Genomic DNA, 11,615 nt, shown 5'->3' on the forward strand with positions numbered 1-11,615 from the left:
TCCTATTGTTGTGTACAGCTGTACTTTGTTATTTTCATTGCTGCATTAAATTTATTTATTTGCACCTAAAATGCCTTTCCTCCATGCTCTAAGACAGGTGTCTCTGCTTGCTAAACATTTTGGCTCAAAATTCTAGGAATTTTGTCTGATAAAAAGTGTCTGATGTAATTCACCTCCCCTCGGAGAGCCCCAGGAATTTGCATCTCCCCACCCTGCATGGTCCTTGAGTATAAACAACCAATTAGAGACCTATAACCATTGGATCCGAGGGTTTGAACAAAGTTTAAGGGTCACTTGTGCAAATATCTGAACAGACATGAATCTCCTTTACAGCTCCCCAAACAAAAGCTTATCCAGCATGTGTTTGTATCTTTGCAGAGAAGAGAAATTCTTTCCTTCAGAACATAATCAGCATAGTAATTTCATCAAGTGCTTTGAATTCAGGTCATTTCAAGGATGCCTTACTGTTGTTCCCTGAGGACAAGGAAAAAATATTAGGTCTTCAGTTGAAAAATAGTAAAAGCCTTATAGACACCCAGGTATTGTGACATCCAAGTCTGTGTAAGTCAGAAAGCCAAGCGAAGGACCCTGAAAATGCTAGTCCTTACTCTTAAGATGCAGTTGTCAAAACAACCTAACATTTGCACTGACCACAATACGTGGAATTTCAAACTTCTGGACAGAATCCAAAGTACTTTTTAGATTAGGGACCGTCTGGCTGCCACAGCGATGACAAAGAAAGGCCTTTAAATTAGGCTCTGTTGAATATTCAAAAGGCCAAAAAGGGAAAGGACAGACTGAGGGTGGAGCAGGCTGTGAGATGAAGCCATGGGCGTGGAGGAGTGTCCTGGGTCTGCGAGTCTCCCCCTGCACCCCAAGAAAGTGTCAAGGAACAGCCACTGCGTGGGTGGGAACTGTAGTTTCTATTTGGTCCAAGGCTTTCTGGATATTTCAAACATTTCACATCTACTAAACTAGGCACTCTGCCCTCCCAAACCTTTTCTCTAGAAAACGACAGTCTTGATATTTATCAAAGCAAGAACGTGTACATAGCTTGAAACATCAGATGGCACCACCAAACTTTTGACGAATAACAGCCATCTCTACCCATCCCTCCCCACTCCCAAGTCCTTTCCCCACACTCCACTTTTTAATTCTTTTAGCTGATGGCATTTTGTTTAGGTGTTGCCAGCCTCTAAGTGACCTTGACTCCAGATGGTGCCTTAACAGCCATCGCTGTCTCTTGTCAACCAGCCCTACCAGTAGGGGTCAAAGTTAAACTGGACCTGGACATTAGGGCTTGGTTGGAAGCTGACTGTCTTGGTGGCCAGCTGGGTGCCTTCAAGCTCACAGCATGAGTGAGATGGGGAGACTTCAGGAGTGGGTGAGGGAGACGTAGAGATGAGACTCGTGGTTGTCAAGGGGGATGGGGGCAGGGAGAGGGATGGACTAGTTGTTTGGGGGTGGTAGATGCAAACTATTACATTTAGAATGGATAAACAACAAGGTCTTACTGTATAGCACAGGGAACTACATCTAATCTCCTGGAATGAACCATAATGGAAAAGAATGTTTAAAAAAGAATATATATGTGTGTATGGCTGTCACTTTGCCGTACAGCAGCAACTGACACAACATTGTAAACCAACTATACTTCAATAAAAAAAAAAAAAAGAGTGGGTGAGGGGAGGGTTGGGGGAGATGGAATGGCGGATAAATAATTGCACGTGGTGACTGAGGAAAAGAGGATGGAATGAATTTTAAAACCAGAACCAACTCCTAAATTCTCATTCTGTTGTTCAAAATTAAAAGAATCATTGTCCATTTTCTGACCAGAATCCCTCCCTTAAAATGGGAGCATTGTCCTATGAGAACAGGAGGCTTTTGGTCCAGGGTGATTTCAGTGGTTTATCCTCTCATCCTGGAAACATCTGGAGGATTCCTCCAGAGCAGGTTTTTTTTTCTTCATCAGGAGAGAAGAAACATACCTGACTTGTTTCTTTTTCTAGCTTCCTTTGCCCTGCTAAGAAAAAAATTATTTTGGAAATCTGAGCATCCTCTGCTAAGCCTCGGGGTTGTTTATCTAACTGTCACAGAGAACTTGTGTTCCTTTTGGTACAAAATAAAATACAAGAATCGGCATCAACCAGGAGACATAGGGCTCTTTGGGCTGACGCAGGCTGAGATGTACAGCCTGGGAGTTCTCGTTCCTTCAAGTTCCTTTTGTGTGACCTCATACCAGCAATTTTCTCCCTGTGCAAACAATGGAACAGGACTCTGTCCTCTTTACCCTGAGGGAGTAAAGAGCCTGCGTATAGTTCCCTGTCTGTTCAGGCTCTTCACATGTCCTCAACAGACCTTCCATGGACTGGCCTTTTCCCACCTCTTGGAACCATTTGGTTTTGCTCTGGTTATAAGGCAAATGGAAGACATCCTTTGAGGAACTCAAGTCTATGAGCTGTTGGGACTCCATCCTGAGATGCTGAAAGCTTTTCATGAAGGCTGGGAGAGAAGGTTAAATACTCTGAGACTTTAAAAAATAATTTTTATTTTTTTATACAATTTTAAATGTTGCACTCCATTTATAGTTATTACAAAATATTGGCTGCATTCTCCATGTTGATACATCCTTCAGCCTACCTCACACCCAATAGTTTGTACCTCCCACTCCCTCACCCCTGTAGTGCCCCCCCCACCCCCCGGTAACTACTAGTTTGTTCTCTAGATCTACGAGTCTGCTTCTTTTTTGTTGTATTCACTGGTTTGTTGTATTTTCTAGATTCCACATATAAGTGATGTCATACAGTATTTGTCTTTCTCTGACTTATTTCACTTAGCATAATGCCCTCCAACTCCATCCAGGTTGCTGCCAATAGCAAGATTTCCTTCTTTTTTATGGCTGAGTAGAATTCCATTGTGTGTGTGTGTGTGTGTGTGTGTGTGTGTGTGTGTGTATCTCTCACATCATCTTTATCCATTCTTCTGTTGATGGAACTACCCTGAGACTTTCTATTGAGAGCATAGAATGTGCCAGAAGTTGTGCCAATCTATACACTACCTTATTTAATCCTCAAAACAATGATGTAGAAAGTGTGATTGTCTTCGTTCCACAAACAAGAAAACTGAACTCCGAGATGTTAAGTAACTCAGAAGGACACCCAGGAGACAGTGCAGAGTAAGGGTTAGTTAAGAGAATGAGCCTTCAAGGGGGTGGGGAACTGGGAGATGTTGGTCAAAGTGTACAAATAAGTTCTGGGGATGTGGCACACAGCACGCAAGGTAGACTTCGGGGCAAACTGCTAGTATGATTGACCGTCCCTGACACCCAAGCAGGTGAGCTTAAGTCACATCTGGGTTACACCTGTCACTCAATGCTGAGAGGACTCAGGGCTGCAGCTGGGCACCCACAACATCCAGTGACATTCACTGAGGCACCACCATGAGGGCCTGGCAAAGCCACCCCACCTCCACAATACTCCACGGCGTCCCCAAGGTTCCCACACAAACACACGCGTCTTTGTGCATCAGTTGCCATGCTATCTCCAGCAGCCTGCTTCATCAGAGTCACCGTGGCTTCTCCTGCTGCATTTTATTGGTGCTGTGGTAGCAAAAGCTGCCAGGGCTTAACCATAGGGTGGAGACACAGCACTCTGGGCTAATGTGAAGAATTCTTGGAGGGGATGTGGAAACGTGCTTTGGATGAATAGAGGTCAAAAGGCTGACTTTAATGATAGCTTCCGTAGAAATGCTTGGCATTTTGCAGAAGCCATCAAAGCCTGGCATAGTCTGCATGGCTAAGTAATTGTCCTATAAGCACAAACCTGAAGCTGTCTCTCTCTTTGGCTTCCGGTTTCTTGGGCCAAGCCCCATCATCAGGACATAGATGAGATGAGGGCTGGGCAGCTTGCTTTGGGCTCTTAGTGACCCTGCAGGATGCTACTGAGAAACCCACGAAGCGCTGGCCATGGAGATCGAGATCTCCATCTTCCCTTATGGGAAGCATGTTTTAGGGAAACAGTGGGGGTGATGACAAGATCAGATTTGGGCGAAAGGAGCCGATAAAAATTGAGGATTAAGTAACCAACCTGGGCAATCCCATTCACCCGACTCAGGAGTGTGGTGTCAGTACCTTGGAGAAGTAGAAAGGGCTTGGGACTGGGTGTCAGAAGATTTTGTAGGGGAGGGAAACTTTCCTCTACCCTCTCAGGTCTTTGGCTGGGGCCCTGGAGATTAAACTGCTGAAGACAGATTAACCGGATAAAGAGATCTATTTCAAATGTATATTGAAGGCCTCACAGAATTAAAGGAAAACCCCAAAGAGGTGGTCAGACCCCGAGGCTAATACAAAGGACAATACATTTGTGCAGAAGTGTCACAACAGAGGAGAAGGGCTCTGAGCATCCAGGGGCAGTGCATTGTGGGATGGTAGATGTACAGGGAAACTAATGGAAGATGAGGGTTGTTTTAGGAAGCTTTGTGATGTGGATTCCTCTCCGTGCTGTCTCTGGACTGATGAGAGTCTATGGTCCTCTCCAGTGAAGAAGGGTCATTCTGCCCTTCCTGGTACTAGAGGGAAGGGAGGCACCTTCTCATGGGAAATTTATGCCCAGCTTTTAGGCAAACAGGGGGAAAGGCAGAGAGCTTTTCTTGCAGTCTACTGTTTCTCAGCTGCATTCAGCTCAAAGCAATCCTTATGCCAAAGTGGCATTATTTGGGGAGGCATAGTCTGTTTCCTTTCAGCTTCATATAACTTACCGGCAGTCTCTTTCCTGCGAGACTGGAAGCAATTTGAGGGCAGAACCTTGTCTGTTTGTTCACCATTGTATCTCCACCATTGTATCTCCAGAATGTAGCACAGTGCCTGGCCCATTTGTTTGACTGCAAATTAATGGGTTTTGAGCTGCTCTGAGCCTCTGTTTCCTTGTCTGTAAAGTGAAGATAATGGTCTTGTCTTAGCATCTGAAGATCCCTTTCTACATTGACTTACTCTGCAGCAGAGGTTCCCAGGTTGGTCATAAGAAGGAAACAGTCTAATCTTCTTTCTTGATTTAAATGGAAGCTCTTCCTTATTTGAATGTTCCCAGAGAAACATGGCAAGATGTGACGGAGAGCACAACAAGACTCATTGCTGCAGATGACCTGTGAGCGTTTTCTCATTTTGTCCACTCCCGTGATGGAGGTTTGGCTCAGAGTTTGAAATATGTGGATGCAGACACGACCCACACATCTCCCTTCTGCCAAGGAAATGGCACCGAGGTGGGGATGGCTAGAGCAGCAAATGTTACCCTCCAAATGCTACATTCATAAAGGCTGAGAGGACAAGACAAATCAGGGCCCATTTTTGCACAGCTGCAAAATGGAGTCTTTGGAAAATGCAGCCTTGTGATAGCTCACTTGTGTTTTTATCAGAACATTTCAAACATTAGTGGCAAATCTCTGGCTTAATGGAAAACGGTCCTCAAAGTTAGAGTTAGCTGTCCTGGATCCTATCGAAGGCATTCTCTGCCTTGTCCTCGGGCAAGCCATATTTCTCGGGGCCTCAGTTTCCTCCGTTGATTTTAGTGTCTAAAAGGGCCCTCTAGAGTCTAAAGTTTTAAGATGGTAACATCAGCACTAATTTGCATGAGCCAATCAAGGAGCCGCTCCCTCAGGGCATCTCTTCCTGTTCCTGATGATGCTGGCATCCCCCCACCAGCCAGCAGGGCTGGCACCTGAATCCACTCCCCCAGGAGGGGGAGTGAGGGTGCTTTGTTCATTCACCTCCCCTGCCCTGAGACCCCGAGTGACCAAGGACACAGCTAAGAGATGCTGGCCATGCTATGGAAGAGTGGAGCCCTGCGGAGGGGCTGCAGAGAGATGGGGGAGTTTTGCCCAGTGAGCCAACCAGCTACGGCCTTCCAGGTTTGAGTTCAGCCTGGCTGGGATCAACTCAGCTTAGTCCCTTAAAGTCAAAGCTCTCAAGAAGCCTTGACGGGCTTCCCTGGTGGGGCAGCTGTTAAGAATCCACCTGCCTATGCAGGGGACAGGGGTTCGAGCCCTAGTCCGGGAAGATCCCACATGCCGCGGAGCAACTAAGCCCGTGCGTCACAACTACTGAGCCTGCACTCTAGAGCCCGCGAGCCACAACTACTGAAGCCCGCGCACCTAGAGCCCGTGTTCCGCAACAATAGAAGCCACCGCAATGAGAAGTGCGTGCACCACAACAAAGAGTAGCCCCGGCTCGCCGCAACTAGAGAAAGCCCACGTGCAGCAACAAAGACACAATGCAGCCAAAAATAAAATAAATAAATTAAAAAAAAAAGAAGGCTTGATATTCATCTGGCACCTACAAGGCAGATCTTGGGGCTTAATGGTGGCGGTGGTGGTAGTGGGGTGAGCTGGAGACGGGGCTCTGCACGCAGTCTCTGCACACAAGTTCCTTATACAGTAAGTCCCCTACATACAAATGAGTTCCATCAGAGAGAGCGTTCGTAAGTCCAATTTGTTCGTTAAGTCCAACAAAGTTAGCCTAGGTACCCAACTAACACAACTGGCTATATAGTACTGTACTGTAATAGGTTTATAATACTTTTCACACAAATAATACATAAAAAACACAAAAAATAAAGAAAACATTTTTAATCTTATAGTGCAGTACCTTGAAAAGTACAGTAGTACTGTACAATAGCTGGCACTTCTTAGCAGTACCGGCTACATCATTGCTGCTTTTGCGCTTGCTTCCAGACATCCTGGGCTTGAAATAAGGATACTGTACGACTGTACGCTATACAGTACTGTACAGTAAAGTACACAAAAGCACACCCACTTGTAGAGGATGCACGCACGTGACAATGTACGCCAGACACGTGAACTAACTTAAGTGACTGGACATGCTAACGCAGGTTCACATCTTTGAAATTTCTCAACTTAAAGGTTCGTATGTAGGGGACTTACTATAATTAAATATCAAAAGTTTTCTCCTGGGGCTTCCCTGGTGGCACAGGGGTTATGAATCTGCCTGCCAATGCAGGGGACACGGGTTTGAGCCCTGGTCTGGGAAGATCCCACATGCCGCGGTGCAACTAAGCCCATGTGCCACAACTACCAAGCCTGCGCTCTAGGGCCTGCGAGCCACAACTACTGAGTCCACATGCCACAGCTACTGAAGCCCACGCACCTAGAGCCCGTGCTCCACAGTAAGAGAAGCCACTGCGATGAGAAGCCCGCACACGGCAACGAAGAGTAGGCCCCGCTCACCGCAACTAGAGAAAGCCTGCACACAGCAACAAAGACCCAAATGCAGCCAAAAATAAAGAAATTAATTAATTAATTAATTTTAAAAAAAACCTTTTCTCCTAAGCCTTCTGATGGGTAGGGCATGTCAGAATAATAGAAATTAAAACAAAGAGATGAAATATAACACTTTGAGAGTGTCCAACAGGAGCAGATTGTTTGTAATTATTTAATTATTCATTGGCTGGGGGCAAATCAGGGAAGACTTCCAGAAAGAGGAGTAGAACTTTCAAGGTGGAGCTGCAGGAGCTGGGAGAAAAGGAATTCTGGAGCCAGCAGAGCAAAGATGCAGGGGCAGGGAGGTGCCTCAGGTGTCCTGGGAACCAGAACTACTCTTGGCTAGCTGAGGACATGAGCAGGAAGGACCGCTGGAAAGGTAGGTCATTGTCTAGTCATTCCGAGCCTAGAGTACAAAGCTCATGATTTTGGATTTAGCCTGGACCCCGGAGGTCAAACACTGGCTGATTTCATTCGTCCTGCAGATGGCTTTTGTTTGGCCTGTATAGCATGTGTGTGTCGTTTTAATTTGATCCAAATTTTTAAAATATGGACATTTCACACACAAACCAGCTTCTCTTTAAACACGGGAAGATCTGGCTTCAAGGAGACAGTCAACAGGAGCCTAGTAGCTGATTCCCTTTCAGGCAAGCCACATAGGGACCCTCTAGCAACTGTCTACCTGCCTGGTCCACTGTGACTCGTTCGTGGCCCCCCGCGGACCGTACCACAGAGAGGAGGGCCGTGCATCGTTGCGTGATGCCAGCTCGTATAATCATGGGCACTGAACTTGTAATTTTCTCTTGACTCCTCTTCCACGTAATTTCTCAGGCTCTTCTGGCTACCCCTTTTGGGCTGCTCCTGGTTAGAATTAGGAAATCATTGAAATTTGTCCAACATACTATCAAGGATTTCCCATGATCCTCCACACCTTTCCTTTTGTATCAGCCTTTGGAGCATCACTGCCTTGCATTTATTTCCCCTGAGCTACCCAAAGCCTCACCGCTGCTCTAGATGTCCAGACCCTTGCCTGCGTTAAGAGCAGTCTTATGCATTGGTCAGTGAGGAACAGAGGGTAATTAATTATGTGCCGCCCCAGTCCTGCACCCAGGGCAGGCATCACTAATCAATCACTTCTGGCATGCTTCCCTGAGTTCAGACTCAGCATCAGAATCTTTCTCAACTGCACTTCAGGCAATCCCTACCAATCGATCAAGTCCAGTCATAGACTTGACATAAGCTGACTTGCCCCAGGATAAGAGGATTTCTGATATAAACTGCCCAGTTGAGATAGGTCACAAGTATAGTCTTAGGGCTTTTTTTCTCTTTCAAGATTTATGATTTTAGGATCTTCTTTCTGGGGGCTCCCAGTCATAGAGCTATTTCCCCCACCTACCTGAGTGTTACTGTTCTTTTAGATAATCCTAGGTGATAGTAGTTTCCATTTATAAAAGCCTATTTTGTGCCAGGGCTTAAGATGTGTAGTATTTTGTTGTCATGGCAACCCTGCAGCTAGTTACCATTATGCCTAGTTTACAAATAAGGCTCCAGGTGTTTAAGTGGATTTGACTACGATAATAAGTGCTGGTAAGGGTGGATGTTCAAACCCACAGTTATCCAGCTCCAAAGTCCAGCGTGTTTCTACCATTTTACTCAATTTCCTTACTTCTCCCTTCAAGTTCTGAGTTAGGGGAAAACCTTACTCCTTCACATCTGGGGCAATAAGATCCTTTCCTTCCTACTCAGATTCCAGGGACTCAAAGGAATCATGCTTAGGTCTGAAGGATGCTTAGCCAAAAGACCCTTAATCTAGAGAAGCCCCAATGTTTGTAGCTACCACGTGCTCTGAATGGTACAAGCATCTATTACTGGAGGCTTGACTTGGGAGCCCCAGGCAAGGAACTCCTCCTCTGACACGTTGCTGGTCGAGAAGGCCACAGAGGCTGCCCCTCCACTGCTCCCCGGCCCTGCACTGATGAGGATGGTCTGATTGGGAGTTGGCTCACATTTACCGAGCACCTACGATGCATCAGGCTCTGTGCTAGGCGCTCTGAGTGCAGGTCCTATGATCCAGTTGGTGGTCTTTGAACCGCACCATGTCACAGTGCTCCAAAAAACCCCACTCCTGTAGATGATCACGCAGAGTAGGTGTCCACAGATGAGAACAAAGAAGGAACAAGGCAGGAAACTTGGCTTCTAGCCAGACGCTTGGAGGGAATGAAAGTCATAAGGCAAAAAGAAGATATCTCTCGGCAACTGTCCTCAGTTACCTGGGATTCTAAACAGAATCCCAGCACAGATGTGAGCATGAATCAAGAACAGACATGAGAAAAGTAGAAACTGACAAAGAGTAGAAATCAGCACTTTTTCATGCTGTCGGTGACGCCTCACACCAAAGTCTCCATCAGCCAAGGGCAGACTTGGTGACATTCTGAGGGAAATTAGCAGGGCCCAAAGCAGGCACTTCACACACTAGGAAACCAAAGGCGTTTTCTTCTTTTCTGTCAAGAGGAAGAAAAATAGATCGGAACAAATAAACTCATCCAAGTGAAATCTGATGAAAAGCTGGCTGTAGGGCCTTGGTGATACCTGGTATGCAGAGTGGCCACCCATCCCCACTTGCCCAGGACAGTCCCGTGTCACGCTGGTTGTCTCAGCGTAATTATAAATCACACTCTTCTTTCCCCTAAGAAGTGTCCTGATTTTGACAATAACCTGACTATACAGTCACTTTGCTTCCATAGCAGGTTTCAACTTACTGCCCCTTTGGCCTGCGCACAATATATTGGGTTGAATGTATTTCCGGTGTTCAAGGAAAAGTTAGTCTGCGCAGAAATCCATGTTGTCAGAAAGAAGCCTGTGCTGCTGGTGAAATTTCCACACTCTTCCCCCTCGATCTGCTGCGCGCACACACACACGCAGCGTCTGCTGTCAGTCAAGTCTTGGATCAGCCTTGCAAGCTTTTATGAATCTCAATTCCACGACTAAATGTCTATTGGAGTCACAGGCAGAAAGTGCAGATATGGAAGCTTCGAGTGGATTTAGGGGTGATGCAGCAAATATCTGCACTGGGCAAGGAGACTGGGAAGTAGGGCTCGGGGCCTCCCAAAGTATGCAATCGTTATAATAAATCAGGCCGCGTGTGTGTCAAAAGGGGAAAGGCCGGTCTCTCTTGTGCCCCTTTCCATCTTGTCTACCTCCTAACCCGACCCCAGATGACTCATTTCAGGAGCCCTTTTCTGTTCATTCCAAACAGGATATTCAGTTTCCTCCTGCAGCCAAGGTAAGCCGGCCAGATAAACACTGGCCAAGAAGACTGGGCTTCCTTGGCTGGTTATTGAGGAGTTCAGCAGGCGGGAGTCAGGGCTCTGTGGTCAGGGTGGCATCTCATTTTGGATGCACACCTTGTCTTAGTTCCTATCACGTGCAGCTTTGAAGGCCAATCGGAAGGCCGTGGGACACCCCGTTTTCCTGTGAGTGTGAAAACCAGCTCCCTCCCTCACACTGACGAGAAAGAGAAGCAAACTTTAAAAGAGTGGGACAAGAGCGTCACCTAGTGGCAAAAGCATAGTTCATTCATTTGAAAGAAGAAACGTAGTGTTGACTACTCTATATAAAAGATAACTAATGAGAACCTACTGCATAGCGCAGGGAACTCTATTCGGTGCTCTGTGATGACCTATATGGGAATGGAGTCTAGAAGAGAGTGCATATATGTATATATATGGCCGATTCACTTTGCTGTATGCCAGAAACTAACAACATTGTAAATCAACTATACTCTAATTTAAAAAATAAAAAAAATAAAAAATAAAAAAGTAGTGTTGAAAGCCCCGTGGAATGTCTGCTGCTTCCTAGGGGTTAATGTTCACAGCACAGAGGTGCTTTGGCATCAGGAATTTAAGAGAAAGAGCCCCTGTCCTAAAAGAACCCAGAGTTTTATCGAGGGACACTGACATGTACAAAAATTAGAATAGTGTGATACCTGCTGGGATAGAGGGAATGTGGGGTATTTTGGAAACGCAGAAAAGGGACACTTGCTGGTGGAACCAAGGAATGTGTCACAGAGGCGCTGAGCCTAAGATTAAGTGGGAGTTAATTAGCTCCGGTCTTGGCTCACCCATCCCAGCGAGGTTGAGCATGGCACACAGCATCCACTGGCTTACACTTTCCTGTGACGTGCCCACATTTCTCATTTCTCAGATTGCTGCAAAAAGCCAACCTAAATGGAACTTTTTTTTCCTAAACACACACCAGATGGGTGGTTTTCATCTTTTTTGGCTGCACCACACATCACGTAGGATCTTAGTTCCCTCACCAGGGTTTGAACCTGCACCCCCTGCATT

This window comes from Balaenoptera musculus, chromosome 11 (genome assembly GCF_009873245.2).
Source record: "Balaenoptera musculus isolate JJ_BM4_2016_0621 chromosome 11, mBalMus1.pri.v3, whole genome shotgun sequence".
Classification (NCBI taxonomy): domain Eukaryota; kingdom Metazoa; phylum Chordata; class Mammalia; order Artiodactyla; family Balaenopteridae; genus Balaenoptera; species Balaenoptera musculus.